Consider the following 23,534-nt stretch of genomic DNA (forward strand, 5'->3'; position numbering starts at 1 on the left):
GTTGTGAGTTCTCCAAAGGGACAGTAATTAATTTTAACCTAGGCTTCACGATTAAAAAGTGAAAAAGGCTGTGGATTAGGAGCTGTTGTTTTTATTTACACAGTCAGAAAGACCTGACGTTCAGATTAAAATGTACCATCACTGTGTGGCGCTGTCGATAGTCAGCGTAACCATAACCGAAATTTTCAAGCAACAAATGCTTTTAGACAGAGTGAACCTGGCTTCAGCCAGGTTTTTCAGCGTCACAAAGCCGGGCAATTCTGTAGATACATTCTCACTCTCGTCGATTTTGTCACGTGGTATCCCGACGGCGTGGCTCTGCCGAAGATAGATGCGGCAACCGTGGCAGAAGGTGTGGCGGAGATGTTTTCACGATCAGATTTTTTCAAGAGAGATCCTTTGTGACCAGGGCTCCTGGTTCACTTCCGAGTTGGTGAGAGTGATCAATGATCTTTTGGCGTCGAAACATCTCAGCGCGACTTCTTAGCCAGGTTTTTCAGCGTCACAAAGCCTGGCAATTCTCGCCGTCTCGTTCAACCACATTCCATCACCGCTCTTCGGGATGCTGGCTCTGCTGGCGAGAGAGAGAGAGAGAAAAAATTCTCTGACATTTCACTGATGGCAATTGGCAATGTGCTCTTTCGATAGTGAGTATACTTCTCTGTGTTGTTCTAACTGCTTCATGCTTAGTTCCGATTCAGGCTGCGGAGTAAGGCTGCCACTTATCGCTAGATTGTCCCGGCGAATGTAACATACTGCTACCACTAGAAACTTGATCCCTATTGGGCCTGTGCAAACGGGGTTTTGTAACGTAGTTTTCAGAACCAAATTTATGAGGGTTCGTTAGGCACACTTTGTATGCGTGTAGGGTCGAGGCAATAAAATATTGAAAAGAAACCGTGAAAAATGGGAATGTCGTTCCGACCGGCCATTAGTAGCAACGTGGCTCTCCCTGGCCTCGCCTTTACGCTCGCAGCGGCCGCATTCTGCGCGGATATATGCGACAGTACACACAGTGCGAGTAGAGGACAACTTTTTCGAAGCTTCGTTGGCTCCTGCGTTTCGCGCGCCTCTCCGGCGCCTAATAAGGAGCGCCTGATCGACGACGTGTTCGGCCCCCGGCAAAGCGTCTCGCGGCGTGCATCGGCGCTGGTGGCAGCGCCAGGTGCGCGCGCGGCCTAAATGAGGAGAACAAGGTCACGCTTGTACGCGCGGCGGCGATGCACGCGTCTCGGCACACATCTCGCGTCGCGGGGCCATTACGGGGCCCCCCTTGAGTGGCGGGCCACGGCTGACCTCCTGATCGCCGGACGTCCGGCGTCCCCGCGCCATCCCTGAGCGCCCCTCCGAATCGCTGCTGCGAATGGCTTCATCATCGTCCTCCGCGCCGACCGGGGCGGCGCCTCCTGTTTGCGCGCGGTAGCTCATTGATTTAAAATAGTATCTCGCGTGTAAAGTGCTTCACTCACTTGTTCGTGCTAACCGATGTGTCTCCTTTGGCATCGGGTCCATACTTGCAGTAAACATAACGCTTGACGCTAACAGGCGGCAGTATAATTGAAGATGCGTCTGTAACTGCGCTCACTCTTGCTATCGCGAGTTGAGGCCCGGGAACGAGTAAAAAAAGGGCGCTGGTCGCCATCCAGCAGGATGCTCATCACTGGATCGCGTTAAATCTCAACTAAGCGCCAGCATTCGCACTCATGGTTATTCTAAGTAATCGGATGTGGCACGGCGCATAGCCAGGAATGCGCGTTTTTTTCCCACCCTACAGATGAACTGTAGGACCAACGACGCTGCCATAACTGCAGGCGGATGTGGCCACGGAGGTGATGGCTTGCCCATAAATATAATTAACATTTGTACTAAATATATTTAACATTTAGTGTGGAGTCACGATTCACCTTTCCCTTTGACAGGAGCCCGGGTTATTGTCTGCAACACCAGCCATATTGCAAAGCCAACACGTGACATTTCGAAGGGCCATAGCTTCTAAGTTCGCCTTGACGAGCTAATGGAGCAGACTGTTTTACTTGGTATTCTAGAACGCTGTTGTCTCGCGTTAACAATACGGAGCCTCCTTATCACATCAACCAGGCGATGTGCTCGCGGTCTGTCTGATACAAGCATTGAAAAAAGACCTCTCGAATTCCTCGTTTCGCTATGCGGTAACGCTGAACAAGCAAGCGGCACTGGCTGGGCGTGCAGTATGACTGCGCCTATTAGAGCGGCCTCTTAACGTACGTCACTCAAGCATAACGAACACTGGCAAAAAGTTGTACAGCAACCAACCACACTGTAGCCATTGAGCCGCCGCAGTGGCTCAGTGGTTATATGGCGCTCGGCTGCTGACTCGAAAGACGCGGGCTAGATCCCGACTGCGGGCATCGATTCTCGATGGAGGCGAAATGTTAGAGGCCCGCGTATTGTGCGATGTCAGTGCACGTTAAAGAACCATAGGTGTTCGAAATTTCCGGAGCCCTCCACTACGGCGTCCTTCATAGCCTGAGTCGTTTTGGGACGTTAAACCATCGTAAACAATAAACCGCAGCCATGGCGACCTGATCCGCTCGGGGAGATGCTGTGTTTACTGCTGTGCATAAACTTCAGCAAGAGGCGCTCTCCTCGTGTCGCCATATCGCCCGTGTGGCCTGTTGTGCGCACGTGTGACCACCACGTGTAGCAACGGGTCTCGTCTGAGGAGCAGTCTAGTGGGCACATCATTTGGCTTTTCCTTGCGAACAATGCCGATGTCTATGAGCCAGCAGCGAAGTGGTCTGGAAGCATGGAAAGTTGACGTCCTTGCGGAAGGACACGAACATTCTTAATGCGCTCATCGGTGTCCACACACCCGTGCATGGCGTTCCTCGTGGCTCTTGTATGCCGTTGTTGCGTCATGCAACGCTAAGCAGGGGCATGTTTTTGAACGATGTACTGTGCACTGTTGCGGTCTTGCTACAAAAGTACTTTATCATTATACATTTCGCCTGATTTCCGGTCTGCTTTACAGCGGTTCTTCTACCTCAGGCTGGCTCTTCAGCAGACTGTGAGCTCCTTCCTGACTGTTTTCGTTCACTTTGTCGTTTACTGTTTGTATATATATACAAACGTCATGTTTATGTTGTATGCTTACATTCAAAGGATTAAGGCGAAAGCCTTTAAAGGCTCATACTGTCGGTAGTAGTAGCTCTATGCATACTGTCGTCCGTTCGCAGAGGGTGCCACACGTTTAACTCTGAACTAAAAAAGATAGCAGAAAAAAATGGTTGCTTCATATAGAAGATGAAAAAATGAACCTGGAAGCCGAGTTTGATGAGTGTAGAGTAATTAGTTAATTAATTAGAGGCAAAAGTGTCGAAATTGCGTCGAAATAGCGCAGACGTCGATATAGTCACAAGAATAATGTGACGTCACATTCACCGGATGTCGTCATGGCATAGCAAAAATTGCCACAGAATGGTCGGAAAAACGCGCCCATGTGCTGTGCGATGTCAGTGCACGTTAAAGATCCCCAGGTGGTCGAAATTATTCCTGAGCCCTCCACTACGGCTCCTCCTTCTGCCTTTCTTCTTTCACTCCCTCCTTTATCCCTTCCCTTACGGCGCGATTCAGGTTTCCAACGATATATGAGACAGATACTGCGCCATTTCCTTTCCCCAAAAAACCAATTATTATGGTCGGAAAAACGTCAGATTTGTGTCAAGCTAGGTGGAAAAATGTGTAATTAAGCGTAATTAATACTTAAGATTCCCGAAAGATGTTTAATTTTGGTATATATATAGCCACGGTAATAGTGTGACGTCACATCCACCGGAAGTCATCACGGCACAGTGAAAATTGTCACAGAATGGTCGGCCTCCACCTCTGAACACTTTAGTTGCCAAAGTATCTCGTAATTTTTTTTTTGCAAACGTCTGTGCCTAACAGACTCTGTACAGTGTAGAAAGCCATTTGTTTAGCTGTCTTAACAAGAACTGGTTTGGTTTAATTTATGGGGATTGAACGACCCAAAGCGACTCAGGCTATGAGAGACGCCGTAGTGAAGGGCTCCGGAAATTTCGACCACCTGGGGTTGTTTAACGTGCACTGACATCGCACAGCACACGGACCTCTAGAATTTCGCCTCCATCGAAATTCGACCGCCGCGGCCGGGATCGAACCCGCGTCTTTCGGGCCAGCAGCCGAGCGCCGTAACCACTCAGCCATCGCGGCGGCTGTCTTAACAAGAACTAAAACTACAAAAGATAGGTGCCACAATTATCCTTACTGAGTTGCTTAAAGCGTCGTAGAATACCTAAACGCGTCGTATTTTTAAGCGAAAAAAAAAGGAGACAGAAAAACGCGCCCGTCAAATTCGACAGGCACTGAAAACAATGTCTCGAAGTTTTTGCCGCGGTAATCGTCTACTATCGCTTTTACGGGTTGATTATTAAAGCGAAAGCTTTACTAGGCTATGCCGACAAGGTCGTGTCCACTGATCTCCACTAGGTGGCTAAATGCCGCATTCCCGCTTTCCGAAGCGGGCGCAAGTGGAGCCACGGGAAGTTCAGTGGCATGTCCCGGAAGTTTGGTGTCTGCTGTGTGTTTCAATGAGAAAAGTCGAGTCCTTCGCCCTTCCGTCCTCAGTTTTTCGCTTTGTTTTCGTGTAACGTCTACTGTAATATCAAAGGAATAAGCAAGCTCAACGCGAGAAGTGCGTACATTGTTTCGGGAACCCTGTAATTTCAGAAAAACCGAACAGGCATGCAAGTCTCACCCTGCCGCGGCAAAGGGGTACGTGCATTAAACACTGTGTTGTTATCTGGTTCTTGTCTTCCGAGCGTAATTAGGACAAGCAGTGGAATGACGATCGATGAGTCTAGGTGATCTTAAAAACAAATTTTCGTGTGGCAAAGAACAGGCGAATGATGGCGCGGAAATCCTGACACTCGAAGAGCGTGCACTCGTTATACAGCTGCCGCAGTTTCAGTTTCAGGTTGGTGGCGGACGCTGTCTCTTCTCATCGATGGCAGTTGATGTTTATCGCTTTAGGGTGTCATTTACCTTCCAGACGTGCTTTTAAGCTAACTCCATAGCAGAGCCACGTTTCATCTACACAGCGCGAGAGAAACGACTGACGAGAAAGACGAATGCAGCAGCGCATGTGACAAGCGCTGTTAGAAGTCAACTGCACCAAGCAACACGAATAAAAGTCCATTCAGGCATAGTTTCCTACAGTACGAAACAGTACTATACACACTGTCAAAAAAAGCAGTACCATATACATGTTGGACGCGCTAATGTGAAACAGCAGAACACCGTCGCCACCTTACCAGATTGTGGCCTCGCCCTCGCTCCGGTTCGGTCTAAACATAATTCGGTAAAATGGTCACTGCAAAGTCGGTTCCCTGGTGAAGGCTCTCACCTATTCTTTATTAAATTTATCCCTCATTGATGGCATAACTTGGGCTTAAAGCGCGACAACGTGCATCACAACAAAGAGCAGAATTGACGACGCTAGAGCAACGGGACGACACAGAGCTGGGCAGACGAGGCTCCGTACGTACTGTGTGTTGCTGTGATCGGAGGCCCCGACAGCGGGAACAGACGAGCCCGGCAGGCGCCATCGAACTATGTTTGACCAAAGGTGCTGTCGTCCTGAGAAGAGGATTAGGAACGGTTCCTGGCGACGGTGAGCTGGGACGAAAGGCCTCTCATCCCTTCGTCCGGAGTATGGAATGCGGCATTTCTCCCGAACTGCGCCCTCACGTGGACCGGCAGAAAGACCCGAACAAAGGCGCCGGACCCGCCTCGCTCACTTGCGCCTGCGCGGCCAGACAAAGCGGGGGCGGACACGGCTGATTCATCTTACCCTCTGGAATTCACGGGGCCGTCAGGACGCATCTTTCCCTCGGAGGGGATCACCGCCTACAAAGCCAACGACCTTATGCACCTGGTCAACCCGTCGGAAACAGCATTCCAGGACCTCAAGGCGCCAGGATTCCTTATCGCCTGTGCACGTGTTTGTGAGGGCGGAGACTATGAAGAGTGTGTCTGCCCATTGGACGCTTGATCAGCCACCAGTTTCCGTAGCTAGGTGCCTAGGGAATATCCACTGTATTTAAGCCGCAATTTGGCTGGTTTCACGGCACTTCATCTCTGACTTTTGGTCTCCCTGCTTATGCTGTAAATATGCAAATAAACCTTCAAGTTTACCAACCCTCCTGAAGGCTTCCCTCCGTCGTCTGCAGAGTTCATCGTCATGCGGTGAAGACCTCGGTCCCGATACCCAAGCATATCAGTGTGGCGACGTTCTGTCGTCTGCTAGTGTCGTCCCATAGCTATGCAATGGACCCTTATTTTTGAAACGTCTTTCCCGAGGACTTTGCTTCTCTCCTCATGCAGTTGACGGCGCAACAGGTAGGCATTGCCACGAAAAAAGACGAGAACGTCGAAAAGACAAAATGCGAAGTGGAAAACGAAAACTAAAACAGAAAAACCGTGCTGAGGTCCGATTTCGTGCACTGCCAAAGTCTGACTTCCGGGACATGCCGCCCAACTTCCGGTGGGTTTACTTTCGGGCGCCCGATGCGGCATCCAGCCCCCCCTAGTGGAGATCAGTGGTCGTGTCCGCAGCAGTTGTGAGTAACTTAGAAGAGGTAGTGCCAAACGAATGGTTCTAATCTAAAGAGGATGATGTGAGTATGCTGCGCAAAAAAAATTGTCGATAGAGAGATTAGTTAATTAATTAGGGCGAAAAATGTCAAAGAAATGGGCGGAGCCAGGGCAACGCGCGGCACCTAATTGGAAAGCGAAGCGTGGCGCCAAGTTTGAAAACTCAAAATGGGCAATTGATAAAACTTTATTAAGTAAGACAATTAATTGTGGCAATTGGGAAACTCAATAAGTTTACATCAGTGCTTAATCGAGTAAATGTTAGGGGAAGGGACGAGTGAAGCAAAGAGAGGCAAAGAGAAACGAGGAGGCGTCGATGCTTTCGCATTCCTCCAATGCGGGTTACCGCAGTGGCCTCAAACGTTTTCCCACCCTATCAATCGCGAGTCCTAACGCATGGGACATTAAAAAAAATCACGAGCGACGAATGCAGCTATAGGGCCCAGAAAGTGCCGGAAAGGCTGGCTTACTATAGCGATTGTTTTAGCCTCCTTTCACTCTTTCGCTCGCGTTTATTCGGGCGCACAGAGATAAATGCGGGCCAGATAGCAACGCCTCGACGCGCAGTTGCGCCTATAGCTTCCTCAGTGGTCGAACCGTGTCGCGAGCCATGTCGGAGCTTAAAGTGAGAAGAAAAATCGAATCTCCTTATGCGTCCGGAAGTGAGATGGGCAGAATACGGAATCGCCGATCGGATGCCGAAGATACCGGCGCCGCGCGCAACGCCTTCCGTCTGGAGCGGTCTCAATACGGGCTTCCCGCAGCCCACCAGCGCAGGCACCTCGACAACGACCGGCGTCGCTTGGCAAGCGCCATGAAACGATCCGCAGCCCCCGCCGGATAATGGAGCGGCGTCGCATACGCTCGATAAGTTGTTGCGTTCCGCTTCGGCGGTAGTTTGAGTCGCGGGGCTATCTTTCGCGATGGTCTCTGTCTTCCCTCCCCTACGCCTCTTTTTCGTTTTCTCTCTCGTCCGGGCGTTCCGAAAACGCCGGGACTTAAAAGAGCGGCGTTATATATTAAGCCCCACATGCTATCTCAATCGCCCTGCAACTGCCAGGGTGGCCAGTGTAGACTACGAGATGATGCCAGGGCGATGCCGGCGGGAAAAGGAGGCTGTGGTCGGCGTGCGGTCTCTGCTGCTTCGAGCATTCCGAGCGCATTGTTATCGCGGAGAAGCGAAAGGACATTTTTATCGGAAGCGATTTCCGCGGCGCAGATGCCCCGACTCTTCGACTTCCGCTTCCGCGCGGGGGCCCAGCTCTGGAGCTGCTGCCATCGCTTCGCATTGAACGGCGTTTGTTTCGCCGGGCGAACAAAGGAATAGCGGCGCGGGTCGCACTGATTGCTCCTGGAAGGCCACCACGGAAATCTCGTTCGCTTCGGACACCCCGGCGCCCCGCGCCGCTGCCAGACTGGTGACCTTAAGTCACGAACTTTTTTTCCTCGCACGGCGCAACTATGTACAACCTGCAAACGCCGCTTGACTGCACCACCAGGCAGGTGATTGATCGAGCCGCCCGCGCACCATTCGGGGAACGCGGACGTTGAGACGCGCGATTTTATTCGAATCTCTCTCTCTCCTCGTCTCTTGTTGAGGGTGTGTGGCTATAGCACCACAAAGTCCGTTGCTATGATCCGTCGCGTACCAGCTCACTTTCCCGTGAGGACTTAAATGAGCGCATGAATAGACCCGTTTGCAAAAAGCCACGTCACAGACTGAATCAACCGTTAGAACTTGATTATTTTTTTCTTTCTGTGTGAAAGCTATGCTGCTATAGCAGTTAGCCTCGCCGTAATAGAGGGCGCCTGCCTACTGCCGACCACAGCGGGCCTCTATACTCCGTTTCAAACATCATGTGCAATGCTGTCAAAGCCAGCGCTCTTGTTTGCGCTGCCTGCATCCGCGACCAAAAAGTAGTCCTTATTTGGGGTGACCGAAACATAGTAAATGCTTTGCCTGTAGGCTTACCACATGACACATATGTCATGATCTTGATTAAATGCACTGTATTGCTGACAACACGCTGTACCTTTCTCGTGCCTTAGACCACTCGGCTACAGAACAAGCGCGGAGTAACACGCCTCACTTTATTTTCCTGTACGGACTACTTCCGTACCTTTCACAGCGTTGCACCTGGTGTATTAAACGGAGTATAGACGTCCAGCGAAAGTTCAGTACTCGAACGATTCCTCAAGCCGCCTCCACCGAAACGCGGTCTCCGATGCCGACAGTCGCACCCGTGGGCTCGCGAACTCAGCCACCTCAGTCGCTGTCCCACCACGGCACTTCGTCGGACCGGATATATGATTTCTAATGGGCCATTACAGGCGGAGCTGTTTGACTACGGCGTATCGTACGTATAGATTTGCTAACAAAAACAAATGCAGGCAAATGAGTGTTGAGAATGACAACGACAAAGCATGACCAATGACTTGGACAGGCAGAACAGAACGGTTGGTCTAAAATTAATATCCAGAAAACCAATGCAATGTTGAACAGTCTCGGAAGAGAACAGCCGCTTTAATTGGTAGCGATGTGCTGGAAGCGGTAAGGGAATACGTCCAGGGCAGGTAGTGACCGCAGGTCCGGATCACGAGAATGAAATAACTAGCAGAATAAGAATGGGGTGGAGCGCATTTGGCAAGTTCTCCCAGATCATTAATGGCAGTTTACCAATATCCTTCAAGAGGAAAGTACGTGTTTCAGGAAAGCCGGCCACTAATTATTAAGAATAGGCTTTTTGAATTATGAAGACGGCTTCTACGGCAGTATACTACGAGCGTCGGCGGACATAAGAAAACAGGTGAATGAAGCTAACCAGTTAGCCGGTTTACTAATTTCTATTAACTTTGTAACTATCACAGTTATGCAATTGGTTGCAATTAGAGATTCTAGCCGGTCGTTACTAATAGCCATAGCAGTTTTTTTAGAATTTAGAAAACGCGACTACTCTCGGCGTTGTGGCACAACAAATTCTGGCTGCATCGTGTCAAAATACATGCGTCTTTTGAGGCAAAGAAACCCATCCAGCACACGTAAGTAGTCAAAAAAGCCAAATTTGGTCGAGCCACAGCGCCGAGCGTAATCGCGTTTTCGAATCTTTTTAAAATCTTATATGGCTATTACTAACGACCGCCTAGAAATATTTATTTAATTGCAACCAGGTGTCTAATTGTAATAGTTCAAAAGTTCATCATAAAAATTTGTTAACAGGCTAGAAATTAACTTTATTCACTTGTTTTTTTATGTCCATCAACACTGATATTATCCTGCCGCACAAGCCGTTTCCGTAACTCAAAAATCTAATTTTTTTAAGATTAGTGGCCGGCTTCGCTGACACACTGGGTATATAACAGCTGTATCTTACCGGTGCTCACCTACGGGGCAGAAACGCGGAGGCTAACGAAAAGGGTTCAGCTTAAGTTAAGGACAACGCAGCGAGCCATGGAAAGAAAAAAATGATAGGTGTAACGTTGAGAGACCGGAAGCGGGCAGAGTGGGTGAGGGAACAAACTCGGGCTAATGACATCCTAGTCGAAATCAAGAGGAAGAAATGGGCTTGGGCAGGGCATGTAATGCGAAGGCAAGATAACCGCTGGTCCTTAAGGGTAACGGAGTGGATTCCAAGAGAAGGCAAGCGTAGCAGGGGGCGGCAGAAAGTTGGGTGGGTGGATGAGATTAAGAAGTTTGCAGGCAAAGGGTGGATTCAGCTGGCACATGAGAGGGTTAATTGGACATATATGGGAGAAGCCTCTGCCCTGCGGTGAGCGCAGTCAGGCTGGTGATGGTAAGATGAGTGCTGCGGGAAAGTAAAACTCATAATAGCGACAAATGAAAATGGAACAATACATCTGAAGCGGGAAGAGCAAAACAAGATGATCTTAGATGAGGAAAGACTGAATACTAGCACAGTTTATATCCCCTTCAATTGTGCGAAGACCGCTTCCTGAAAGTGTTAATGCACCTCTCCTGTATTTCTTCTCCAGCAGCTAATATTTTTTGTTTTATTGTGTTCGTGTTTCATTTGTTGCTGACAGTACGTCAAAAAATTTCATTTTCTTGTGTAGCACGTGGTCCACATACTTTTTGGTTACGAATGTTCGTTTGTAGCTAAGCGTAATTTGCCATACTATTCGCGCCCGGGAGAGCCCGTTTCAGTTAAAAAATGAGAGTTTCAATAAGAGAGGCAGAAAGGCTCAATTAGACAACAAAAATAAAGAACGGCTGATTCTCTCTCTAATGAACCGACTACTTCAGCACATTTGATTAAGAAGCGATGAAAACTTGGAAAATAATGTAAATGAATAAAGCATTACGAGCGTTTCTTTCCGCAATAGACTCGAAGGCTCGTTTCGTGGAGCCGCGACCAGACTCTGCCGACAATGATCAGTTTCTTCACATCTTTCCTGCAGGTATGAAAAGCTCACTGTACGGCTGGCTTACAACTGCAGCAGCAAAAAATGGGAAGAAAGTAAGAAAAAATCGAGCCGGTGGTTCCGGACATTTCGCGCGAATTATCAGAGAGCTTTCACCAGTAGCGTCGAAAAATCTTAACCAGCAGCTTGCCGCTGATGAAAATCCTTTATTCAACCGTGTTATGTGCATTCTTTCGTGTAACATTGAAAGAGACGACTTTTTTTTTTTTAGCCGCTTGCCTTTTCGCCAACGCCGCAGACCGTAGAGGACAATTTTAAACCGAACACCTGCTGACACAGGGCGCTGCAGTAATTTTCGCCCGTCTTCTAAGAAAGTTGAGCTCATTAGCATTCCTAACGCTCCACGCAGTTTGTGTTTTCGTCACCATAAGATTACGTGCGCGTGTGACGAGGTTGCATAAGGGGCGAGAAAAAAGTTCCGCTGCAAGCTTAGTTGAGAACGAGTCCGGTGGACTGGCGACTGACACTAAACGGGCGAAGAAGGGGTTTTTGGGAAGCTGCGCTGAAGTTTCCCCGCCTACCACTAGCGCCGTCTAGCGGCCGTCACCTGCACTGTTCGGTAAAGGACGGGGGCAGCTAGTGTGGCTAGAAATACGGAACGGTGACCGATGAAACGCCAAAACCGTCAGCATACTGTGGTGTCTGCAAATGCCGCATTGAAGAGGGCTACGATAAGAGCTTTCTACTTTTTTCCGTCGTGGACGCGCGAAAAATAGCGGCTACTGATTTAGATTCAGGCGGTTAAACGAGCACGGCAAATCCGCATGCGGCTCATTCGTTCGTTGGTTTGTCGTGCAAGCTTTAACTTGCTCAACGTACTGCGGCTTCGCCGTTCCTGGCGCATGCGAAGTGTGCAGAGAAGACGGCAAACCGTGCAAGCCGCGGCCGACGCCCGAAGGAGCAAGTATTTTTTCGGGAATGCCAAGCGACGTAATGCACCACTGTACATGTGTTGACAATTTTCCCCGCATTATATTACAGCGAGGCTCGTACGCAGTAGCTCCTTAAGGATGGCTGCACGGCATAAGCTGTGCCCTCTAAAAACGGGTTTGGTTTATGGTTTATGGGGGTTTAACGTCCCAAAGCGACTCAGGCTATGAGAGACGCCGTAGTGAAGGGCTCCGGGAATTTCGACCACCTGGGGTTCTTTAACGTGCACTGACATCGCACAGTACACGGGCCTCTAGAAATTCGCCTCCATCGAAATTCGACCGCCGCGGCCGGGATCGAACCCGTGTCTTTCGGGCCAGCAGCCGAGCGCCATAACCACTGAGCCACCACGGCGGCTGCCCTCTAAAAACAATTCACCGGGTCGGCGTTGCTCGTTGTATAGAACAACCAAAATACACATCGCTTCACTGCACTTCGAGCACTTTTAATTTTTAGTTGCTTCAGTGTTAGTACTTGCTTGTGTACGCGGCACTAAAACTTTCACGCCGTATTTGTTTCAGGGTACATGCTAACCCTACATAGCTTTATTCGTTTTACATCGAACCGAAACAAATTTTCTGTATTTAAATGTGCTTCTGTAGGCTGTGCTTTACGATGGCACTTCGCTTTGCTGAGGTAGATATGCCGTTATCGGTTGCAGTATGGCTTCCTTAATTTTTTTCCGAAATGCTCTGTGTTCTTAGCTTTCTACCGTTGCAAGTGCACTAAAGGGGCAGAGGAAGACACGTTAAGTTCATATCACCCTTAAATTTCGTATAGTGATGCAGACGATAGACAGAAACTTGTTTTTCCAGTTTTCTCAGAATAACTATTTCATTCTGTGACACTGAACGAAACAACTTCCAATGTTGCACGTTCTCAGGCTGACTAGTCTGCTGCAGATGACCACTGTGCCATCTCCACGCCTGCGTCTTTTCGGAGTGGCTACCACAGTCGTGTATTACGACGGCGCCCTGTAGCGGCGTCATGCTTGCAGTGCCTTCAAAGCAAGCCTTGCAGGTGCCTGCCTGATATATATGATGCACCTGCGTAACCCACGCATGCTCTTAATCTAGCAAGCATGAAGAGTGGTAACCTCGATAAAACCCGTGTAATGGCAGTCATAAACGATCGTAAGCTAGTACGCATGTATCGAGGCGCAAGGACGGGCGTATTTATTTCCCACCCAAGCATGTTTCTATACATGTCCTCAGACTCACTACATGCGTTTCAAATTACGACGCCTTAAGGGCAGCCAAAGTGGACAGATTTTGGCCTTCTTAATATACTAGTACAATTTTTCTAAAGCACGAAAAGAAATGGTGAACAAGTTTTCTGTGCGTAGCGCGTGTAGTTCCCGGAAGTCCATTTGGATATTGAACCCGTGCATTGGCACGAAGCTTGGTTGCGTCAGACCGTTTCCTTACCGGGGTAGACATAATCTGCCGTGCAAATTCTTCAGCCATTCTCAGAAAAACCGGAGATAAAAAAAACACTCAAAAGGAGTTTCACTTCGAAAGCCGTAGTGCAGCATCAACGGCGTCATGTTTCCCGCAGTGCTGAGAAAGCATAGCCGGTCAAGCATAGCATAGCGGCGATCAAGACGTGTTGCTAAACTAATCTTGAAAAGCTCTTGCTCTTCGGAACAGTAAAGTCGAGGAAGAAACTCTACGAACGCAGCAGAAAGCTGAGGAGTCAGTAGTCGCGCCAGCCACACCCCAACGGCATCGTCTGCTCCGTCCTGCTATGTGACTATTCCTCTGAAAACCAGGTGGCGCTGGGCGTCAGATTTAGGAGCGCCCCCTAGGCAGCATAGCTTCCCTGTAGCTTGGCATTTATTAAGCGTTCAGCATAGCGGCATTCTCGACAGGACTCCTGCGTCTACTCGTTGGAGTCGTATTCTGAGAGTCCATATATTCTTTCCGGTGTAGACTCGCGGCCGTCGTCAGCTGTCATTACACGAAGCGAAAAGAAGAAACGTCAAACAATCGGCATCGGTGCAGTTTGGAGAGTAGTAATCACCGGCTACGTCAGCGCTTCCTCATAGCAAACCTATGGTTTTTGGGCTAGAGAAATCGGGCCAACGAGGTCAAAAAGCAGATGAAACAGCCACCCGCCAGCGGCATATGGAAAAAATAAATAAAAAAGAAGAGAAATCGACGTCCTTCCTCCGTGGCGCACAGGTCCCGCCAATTTCACGCGTTCTTTCGGAAGCGCAGCCGACAGCGAAAAATAATCAGCCGCGGTTCGAATCTGAGTGACAGCCGTGGTGCCCACTGGCTCGTGACTTCCTCCTTCGGAGTGCTTAAATTCCCTGAGCAGCCAAGATTCGCCACAAGGAACGGAAGCTCGCCGTCCGTCGTCGTTGTCGTGCTCTTAATACGCTCTACGCGCGGGAAACGAGCAGCCGACTCAGGAGCGCGAACGCCCAGCTAGCATCGGGGTCGCGGTTCGCTCGAGAGGCTGCGGCAGCTTTCCTTCGGGCGGATAGCCCCTTACGGTGCCGTGCTCATCAAAGGAGAAGCCGCGGCTTTCCGAGGGCTTGTATCGCGGACAACTGCCAGCACTCGCACATGAGTTCGTTCGTGACACCGGGATTACATTATCCACCGTTCGTGGCTCTCACACGTGTCACGTTGCGACAAGTTGCTCGGCGGATAGCACCTCCGCCGCTGCGCTGCTCGTCACCGCGCTCATTCTTGCGTGTTGTCGCTACATTCGCAAGGGTTCATGCACCTCAGCACAGCTCTCCTCTTCGGCAAGAAATTTGCCGTGGAAAAACCGTTTTATAAAGCTCGCAAAATAAAATTGTGCAAATACCCCCCCCCCCCCCCAACTTGCCACAGCTGCCCCCTCTCAAATCTGCCCAAAAATTCGTCCATGATGTACAGTCAGGCCCGACTGAAACGCGCTATGTAGTACGTTTCTACTTTGTAGCAAGGTGTTCTTTTACAAACGGCTTACGAACATGTACTGTACTTAGACCCTTTTCTCTGAAACATAAATCAGCAGTCTTGCTGTATACTGCTGATGAAACTCCAGGTAAAATATTTTCTTTTGTTCACGGGTGCTGTTCGTGTTTCATTCCGGCCTGATTGTACATGAGGCAGCGGGGGTTTAGTTGAAGATCGCGCCAGAGGCGATTATATCTTTGAACACTTGTGTGAACACAATTCTACGCGCTTTTTTTTTCTTCTTTTCTGAGTCATGCTATGTTTCAGAATGACTGTGAATAATGACTATGACTACGAGTCATGACTATGCATGTTTGTACGAATTCTAAGGTCTATACACCTTGCGTTCCTTTACTTTTAAAGGGCTGAGTCATGCACGTTCAAGAATGTCTGAGTCATGACTTTCATACGTACGTTGCGTACGTTACGTTTCGTCACTTGGTCGAATGTTTAGGGGAATCCCCCTAGGTGGAGTAGATTTGTAATAAGGGAGTAATTACTCACTGAAGTCCACCCAAGCGCAGCCATACGGCTACAAAGTAAAGCTATACAGCTTTCTCAGAAACTTCGTAGTTAAAGAAAAATTCGTCCTAGACCCTCAGCCCTCAGTTATGACTCGTACACCGGCGTTGTGACATCATCCGAATTTCGTGCCATGGACGGTGACGGAAAGCTGGTTTTTGAGGAAAGGAAATGGCGCAGTAATATTCTCACACCTCGATGGACACCCGCAACCGCGCCGTAAAGGAAGATTGGAGTGAAAGAAGAAAGAGAGAAAGGAGTGCCGTAGTGGAGGGCTCCGGAATAATTTCGACCACCTGGAGATTTTTAACGCCCCGCCGCGGTGGCTCAGTGGTTAGGGCGCTCGACTACTGATCGGGAGTTCCCGGGTTCGAACCCGACCGCGGCGGCTGCGTTTTTATGGAGGAAAAACGCTAAGGCGCCCGTGTGCTGTGCGATGTCAGTGCACGTTAAAGATCCCCAGGTGGTCGAAATTATTCCGGAGCCCTCCACTACGGACCTATTTGTTCCTCTCTTCTTTCACTCCCTCCTTTATCCCTTCCCTTACGGCGCGGTTCAGGTGTCCAACGATATATGAGACAGATACTGCGTCTTTTCCTTTCCACCAAAAACCAATTATTATTATTATTATTATTATTATTATTATTATTATTATTATTATTATTATTATTATTATTATTATTATTTTTAACATGCACTGACATAACACAGCACACTGGCGCGCCTTCGCTTTTCGCCTCCATCGAAACGCGGGAACTCCGGCTCAGTAGCCGAGCGCCTAAACCACTGAGACACCGCGGCGGGTGACAGATGCCGGCCTTTGTGCTAATGGGACATTTAGTGCTTTCGCATTTACAAAGAATCGTCCGAAAGACACAGAGCTCATTTATCTTCTTTCATACCACGGCACCAAAGCAGATACTTGGTGACTGCAAGGACCTGACAGATTTCAAACCTACGAGGTCCGTAATATCAGCGGTCTCATATACGCTCATAAGCCTAAATCGACTGGGCGCATGAGCAGCGCGCAACGTCTAGAAGGCGTTAAATTTAGCCTCCGCGATTCTAGCGGGCTGAGCCGTCTCGTGGCAACTTCACTCTGCATGCGGAATACGGTGACCCTTCTCCTGACCCGGAAGCTACGGGGAAACGGTGGGTGATTTCAGACGCGCGACACTTTCGTGGTGACAGCAGACATTTTCGCGATATTTGGAGCTCTTCTGTGGCATAAATTATTCAGGTCGGCGTTGGGAAGGGGCGCAGCTGGTGCAGTTCCTCCGCGAAGATATTAAGAAGAAGAAGAAGAAGAAGAAGAAGAAGCAGAAACTTTTAGGCCATCGCGGTCGGTGCGCACCGCGGCACTGGCGCAAACGAGCGGCGGCCGGTACCATTTTCTTCCTGCCGCGCTCCGTTTTCTGCTTCCTCAAGTGCGTAAAGAGGAGCGCTGCTTCCGCGGGGGGCCGAGTTGTCAGGCCGGTGGCTGCTGTCTCGCAGGCGTCGCTCTCACTCACGCCCAAGGCTTCGTCGTCGTCTCTTCGCGGGATCGTTAGTGGCGGACGTCTCGAACAAGCGGAAGAATATATAAATATTGGGCCACTTCGGTCCCGGAGGAAGGTGGAAAGGACGTTTATTGCTGCTAATTGTCGCGTATACGCACACGAGGACGGCCGTACAGTCGGCGTGCCCGCAAAAGGATCTGCTGATGGATGCTGTATACAGGTTCCGGGCTGTGGCCGCTGACTATGCGAACCTGACATTCCGTCCGCAGTCTTCGTCAGCAGCGTTCGCGTCAAGTACACAGCAGTAGGAGCACGCAACGTTGGAAGAAGAATGAAATTGGCCATTTAATGGCCCACTCGGACTCTATACGCGAGCGTTCGAGTCCGGTGGGCGTTCTGAACAGGTGCTGTGGACGCCGCAGGCAACGCTCGTCTCAGGTGCAAGGGTATCTTGACGACGTTCCAGTGGAACAGCGCCACACAGATACGATGCAGGCTCCGATTACGTGCCTGGCATATTTACCTACCTCGGAACGGAGCGTGCATGCACGTCTCGCGTGTGCTTGGGGCCGAGGCAAGCGATGCCGATTATGCGCCAAGAGCTGCATGCATTGTTGCCGCTTCAAGGATTATCAACAAAAACCGCAAACCAACACAGTGCAGGACCGACTGAGCACCTTCGTGCAAAGCGATACGAGCACTGTTCGCTTCCCCGAGTAAAAAAGGAAGATAAGTTGAGCGATTCTGTATAGCAGCACTGAGATATACAAAGTAACACAGTGGTAAACAGTCGAACTTCCGAGACCGGCAACAGTGTGCTTCATCATTTACGGCATGCTCACTATAGCCTGTGCAGAGTCTTCCGCTTGCTGAAGCTTCGACAAGTTGTTCGGTTGCTTGGGCCGGCCCTTGTAATTTCCTAATGCTGTCATGTACAGTAATAATAGGAGTTACTAGCCGTGGGAGAGGATTCTATAGTGTGGGTTGTGCTAGGGCAGATCATAAATAAAGCATCGCCTGTGTCCATTCTGAAGAGGCAAACATTTCAAGAAAAATGCCTGTAGGGGGGGGGGGGGGGGGACGAGTCACTGTTGGCAAGTTTCTGACGTAATGCACAACCTGTAGTTTTGAGTTCACCGCGAGGTGTGCACAACAGAAGACAAAGACAAGAAAATTGGCGAAACATACGAGAGAACGAAATCTCTGCGTGCACAGAGTGCATTCACTCTGCCGCGGGTGCGGTTTTCTGTTACAGCTGAGTAATCATCATGGTGTTCAGACCCTTGGGAACGTCACCGTTTAAACCTCCTGATCTTCAATAACACTTCAGCTGGGCCTAGTTGGTGCATGGTGATAATACAGATGATCGATGTGCGCAAAACATAACACGAACCACATACACGGGAGAAACACAAGGACAACAGTTGCGCCAGTCCTTGTGTTTCTCCCGTATGTGTGGTTCGTCGAATGTTTTGCGCACATCGTTCATCTGTAAAACCTCCTGATGTCCAGTGAATTGATAACATAAAAAGAAAGCTCCGAACGTACAGACGTGCCTCAAATTTAGGCATAAGAGCTCAAGCTTTGCTGTCCCCTTTCCTTTTTTGTGTTTGTTCAAACAGTCACTCTCTCTTGCCGATACGCAATAAACGAACTCCGCGGACAATGAATATCTCCACCTCTCATTCGGCATTTTAATTTGAAATATGTGTTCGCTTGCATGTTCGTACCGCTGAAATATTTCTCGAGGCAACTTGATCACTCTCCGCCCGTCTTTATTGACGTCCGCCACGTTGAATGTCAGAGGCCTTCAATGCTTTGGTTTTGTCAACCATTAGCTTTTGTGGAATGGCTCCCCCAGCTGCTCCGTGCGCTCTCTCCGCGAACGCGAGGCGTCGCTGATCGGTCACTGAGAGCTTTCCCAGCGTTACATACCACCTGGACAGGGCCGAACCCGTGTACGAACAGTGACCCAGTCATATTTACCCTTCGTACCTTTCGGCACGCTGTAGCAGTATAGCGATAAGAACGTCTTAGAAAAAAAAAATGCGGCTACGTCGACGAAAGATGGTTTAGGCCCTTTTTAATAAAGTGTGAGAAAGCTCCACACCGTAGAATCTCTGTGACACTTGCTACCAGGATCTGGGTTGGAATGCAAGTCTGCTAAGCTAAGAAGCTGTCCTCACAGTGACCTCGAAGTGAGAGGCCGTCTATGAGGCGGGCAGAATCTACAGAGGCCAGTAGTCGCAAATGTAAATCTAGTGCATGAGCGATACTACACCACTAAACACAAATTTCTCCTTTGCATGACAACGGAGGACGGCATCAGGATAATGGGTGCACTGGCTTCATAAATGTAGTTTAAAAAGTTTACCATGGGGTGCACCCAGAGTCCTGCGCTCGTGGTCTTCAGGGCACACCACGTCTATGGGGCATGCTGTCGCCTGAATGAGGGAGGACAGCATCGCTGCGCATGCGTAGTGAAGGTGCAGGCGTCAGCAGTTTCCGAACAATCATTCCCGAGGTAGCGGTTAAGAGGTAAGACGGCCGTCTGGGTGTGGAAATGAACGGCCAAGTTCGCAGAGAGGGAGCTGCACAGGCTACAATAGTAAAGATATCGCATAACTCTAAGGGTTATGCCAGTGCTATAGACGCATGACTCTTATGGTGGCAAAATGATTATAGTTGTCAAATGTCCCTGCCCTAAACGACAGACGAGTATGCAGGCGTCAGGTGTGAGGCGAAAGGAGGCTGTCCGTCGTTTGGAAATGAACGGCATCTTTTGAATCTCAGGGGAGGACATAACTGAGCAATCGCAGAATAATAATTCCGCCTGTGTTTAAGCCACCAGCTGAATCGCGTCTTACTATGCTTTCGATCAACTGACAGGTTGTAACTTGTTAATGGGGGCAACGATGAAAAACTGGGGTGCTAGAGGTATGGTGTCTGTGGGCTAGATGTCTTTAATAAGTGTCAGCAGCTCATCATATTTATTGGCTGTGATTTAACGGAGTGGGCATGTTGTACAGACCTAGCCGTTCCCCGATCGTAGCGCCTCACCTCACGGAATCCATCGGTTCATGCAGTCCAGCCATTGTAAATGCATGGTGGGTGTGTCGATGACGTCCAAGGCGTTTTGGTCATGTCAAGCTGATGCTTAATGTATCTCTTTTACGGAGCCCACAAACTCGTCCAGTTTTTTTTTTAAGTGAAGAAACACGAATGACATTAGACAATATTATCGAGCTTAAAGACTTAGCATGTTGAGAGACGTGTTTTCTTAGTGTTCGATCTTGGACAGCAATAATTGCTTTTTACGATCTGGCGGAAGCGCCAGCCGGAAGGCACTACCTGCGAACTAGGTAAAATGCATGTTGCAGACAAATGTTAAGGAAACGGGCACGGGCGATCTTATCGCAGCATCGTTATCTAGCCTCAATGCGTACCCAGCAGTTATAGATAACAGCCAACAGTGCCACCACGTAGATACGCTTAAATGGGACCGCCTTAGATGGTGAATTACATGAAAAATCAACTTATTTCCGTTCAGAAGTTCACGGTTTATCGTTGTGATCCCAGGTTGCCCTATGCAATGCATGGCAGCGATTGATTGGCTGGTATTGTTCGTGTAAATGTTTATATGCTGCTCCATCGCGATCAGCGCATTTCTCTTTCAGCTCGCGTTTCAGTTTAACGCGCAATATCACAATTAATTTCGTGAAAATGCAAAAACTTGCTCTTGTGCCTGGATTTTCTCCCATAATTTGTGTCCCTGAACACATACGCGGCATCCAAGTCGGAGCAATAGAAGATATATAATTTCCTTGTAGAAATAAACATACACTCTCCAAAAGTTTCGACCAAAAAAAAAAACACGACGTTTCGGGGCCCGTACGGATCCCTTGATCACGGTCCCTTCACAGTACGGGTACGGGTCGCCCCAAAATGTCGTGTTTCCTTTTCGTCGAAACTTTTGGCGAGTGTATGTTTATTTCTACAATGTTCGCCCCTCGCCAGACGGTATTCCGTCAAACTCTGGACTATATATAATTTCCCTGTCCAGAAATGGCGCGCACGAGTATCTGAAGTGCGGGCTCGGGGTGGAAATTGGATCTATGAACGAAATTGATCTCCACTGCGTTCGACGTCAGGTAAAAAAGCCTGGGCGTCCAGGACGCTGTATCCATGCTCGGAAGAGCTGACAGCGATGGCGTCGCTCGCCCACAGTGACCCTCCACCTCCGTCCCACGGGCGCAACAGGCAGCGCGCGCATGGCTGCTCACGCTCTACCGTGGTTGCTTCTGGAAAGTTCTAGCCTAACAGGGTCAAATATCGCCTTCGTTTTATTGCACTTTTCATGTGCCCTCCCTGGTCCGGGAGATAAAAACGCCCCCTCCCCCCGGCAACCACGGTTCAGCGAGCAGCGCGAAAGGTATAACGCGAGACGGGCCGTTCGCCTAGGTGCCCGCATATATGCGCAAGCGGTGGCCCCGCTATGCGCGGGGCTTCCGCGACGGAAGCAGTGGCGGCAACGCGGCGGAAGGATCGTTCCGAGTGACCAGGAAATGCCTCGTCGTCGACGACCGTCGCCGTCTCCGCACATCACGACGCAGCAGGACGGCGATAATGATGGCCGCCGAGCACTTGCGTGCGTGTTAGCGAGCTGTGCTGGAAGGCGGCACCGGGGGAGGGAACCTTGCAGGCGGCCGAATGTGGAGCGTACTTCTTTTTCTTGCCAAGTTCGAGCAACTGCGAGGCGTAAATTTCCTTAATGCACTGTCGTGACGAACCGGCAGCAAGAAAGTGGTATAACGAAGCCCCGTGCAGTCATTCTATGGGCAGGTGAGGTATAAATAGGAGCGTGATGTGGCGGCGCTTCCGAGTCTCCAGTGAGCACGTTTTAATCCTTTGCAGGACAAAAAATAAAGCGCGCAATTAAAAATAAATCTGGTAGGCGAGAATCTGTAGTGCCTTCTTGCTATTAAATTGCAGTGCGTTACTGAAAGAAGGGCGTTAAGAATGTACAAAGTTTTTCTTGCGCTTTCGATTGAATGAGCTATCCCTGCATCATATTCGAAAGGTAATCTCTTTTTTTTTTCAGCATGTGAAGAGCATGGAGTTCAGTGTAACGCTTCAGTTACTTTGAATTGGAAACTGTTGTTTACGAGAAGTGTGCTTACCTTGTATTTCCCATTACCGGCGTCTCCATGGTAGTAAAAACATATTTACAGGAAGCTTACGAAACCGGTCCATTGAGGTCACAACTTCCACTCCAGCCGTGTTGACACGAGAACCCCAAAGCTTCTTGATATTCGGTCATTTTATACAAAGGCGCGTGGTACGGGTGAACTCACTTGAGATCACAGAACACTCGGCGTGTTTTTTTTTTATTTATTTATTTATTCATACTGTTAACCCTCTGCATGAGGGTCATTACAGGGAGGGAAACATATATAGACACAAGTGCAATTCTCTTCGCTAAAAAAAAAAAAGAAACACTCAAATGCACAGAATTACAGATTTGCACAGCAATCTTCCAGGAACGCGTTCACACCTATCACAAATTTTTCTACATCTGTTTGGTCCACAACGTCACTTGGTAGTTGATTCCAAATTTCTACAGCATCGGGAAAAAAGGAGTAGCGATAGACATCAGTACGTGTAATAATAGGTTGTAATACCTTACTGTGATTTTTCCGAGGGCAACGCTTCAGGGGAGGTGTAACATAGTGATGTTTATTAACTTTGACTTTATCATTCATTATCAGAAAAAAAAGTTTCAATTTCTGCTTTGTTCTTCTTACTTCTAGTGATTCTAACTGACACTCTTTTAGCATTGCTGTGACTGAATCAGTGCGGCGGTATTTAGAGCATATAAAACGTGCTGACATCCTTTGCAATCTTTCCAGTTGCCGTTTTAAACCCTTTTGATGAGGACTCCACACTGCACTTGCGTACTCTATGATTGGCCGCACGAACGTCTTGTACGCAATCAATTTAATTTCTCTAGTCGCATTCGGCAACTTCCTCCTCAGGAAACAGATCTTCTGGTAGGCTTTTAAATAGACATTTTCAATATGGGTGCGCCAGTCAAGATTATTTGTTAATGTCACTCCCAAGTACTTGAGACACTTTACTTGATCTAAGGAATTTTCACCGATATTTTGAATGAAACCGCTCAAAAGTAACTATACGAAGGCGAAAGAGACCCCTATAGCTTTCATTGGAGGTGGGCCAGGAGGAGATGCTCCTGCAATACTGTAGCAGTGGTAAGAAACTTTAATAAGTATGCTTATAATGAACCACTTTTCGATTGTCTGAGACCAACAGACGCAAAAATAAACGAAAATGCCTTATATTCAAACTCAGTGAGATATAGTCGTGAAATAAAATCGATTCGCACATTACAAACTCAAACCGGGCCATTGCTCGACATTATTTAAAATACCGAATGATCACGCGCACCCGATGCAAGTAGGGGAGTTCGTAACACGTTCTATGTAAATTCGCCTTACTTCTAAGAGGACAGCCCACC

General features: G+C 49.0%; 1 non-coding gene across 1 annotated transcript; it reads left to right on the forward strand.

Moving 5' to 3' along the window:
- Positions 1–15,816: 15,816 nt before the first annotated feature.
- TRNAS-ACU (transfer RNA serine (anticodon ACU)) lies at positions 15,817–15,888 on the forward strand. The gene has a single exon. It is a non-coding gene; the product is annotated as a tRNA-Ser (tRNA).
- The last annotated feature ends 7,646 nt before the right edge of the window (positions 15,889–23,534 follow it).

The sequence above is a fragment of the Amblyomma americanum genome, chromosome 1 (assembly GCF_052857255.1).
Source record: "Amblyomma americanum isolate KBUSLIRL-KWMA chromosome 1, ASM5285725v1, whole genome shotgun sequence".
Taxonomy (NCBI): domain Eukaryota; kingdom Metazoa; phylum Arthropoda; class Arachnida; order Ixodida; family Ixodidae; genus Amblyomma; species Amblyomma americanum.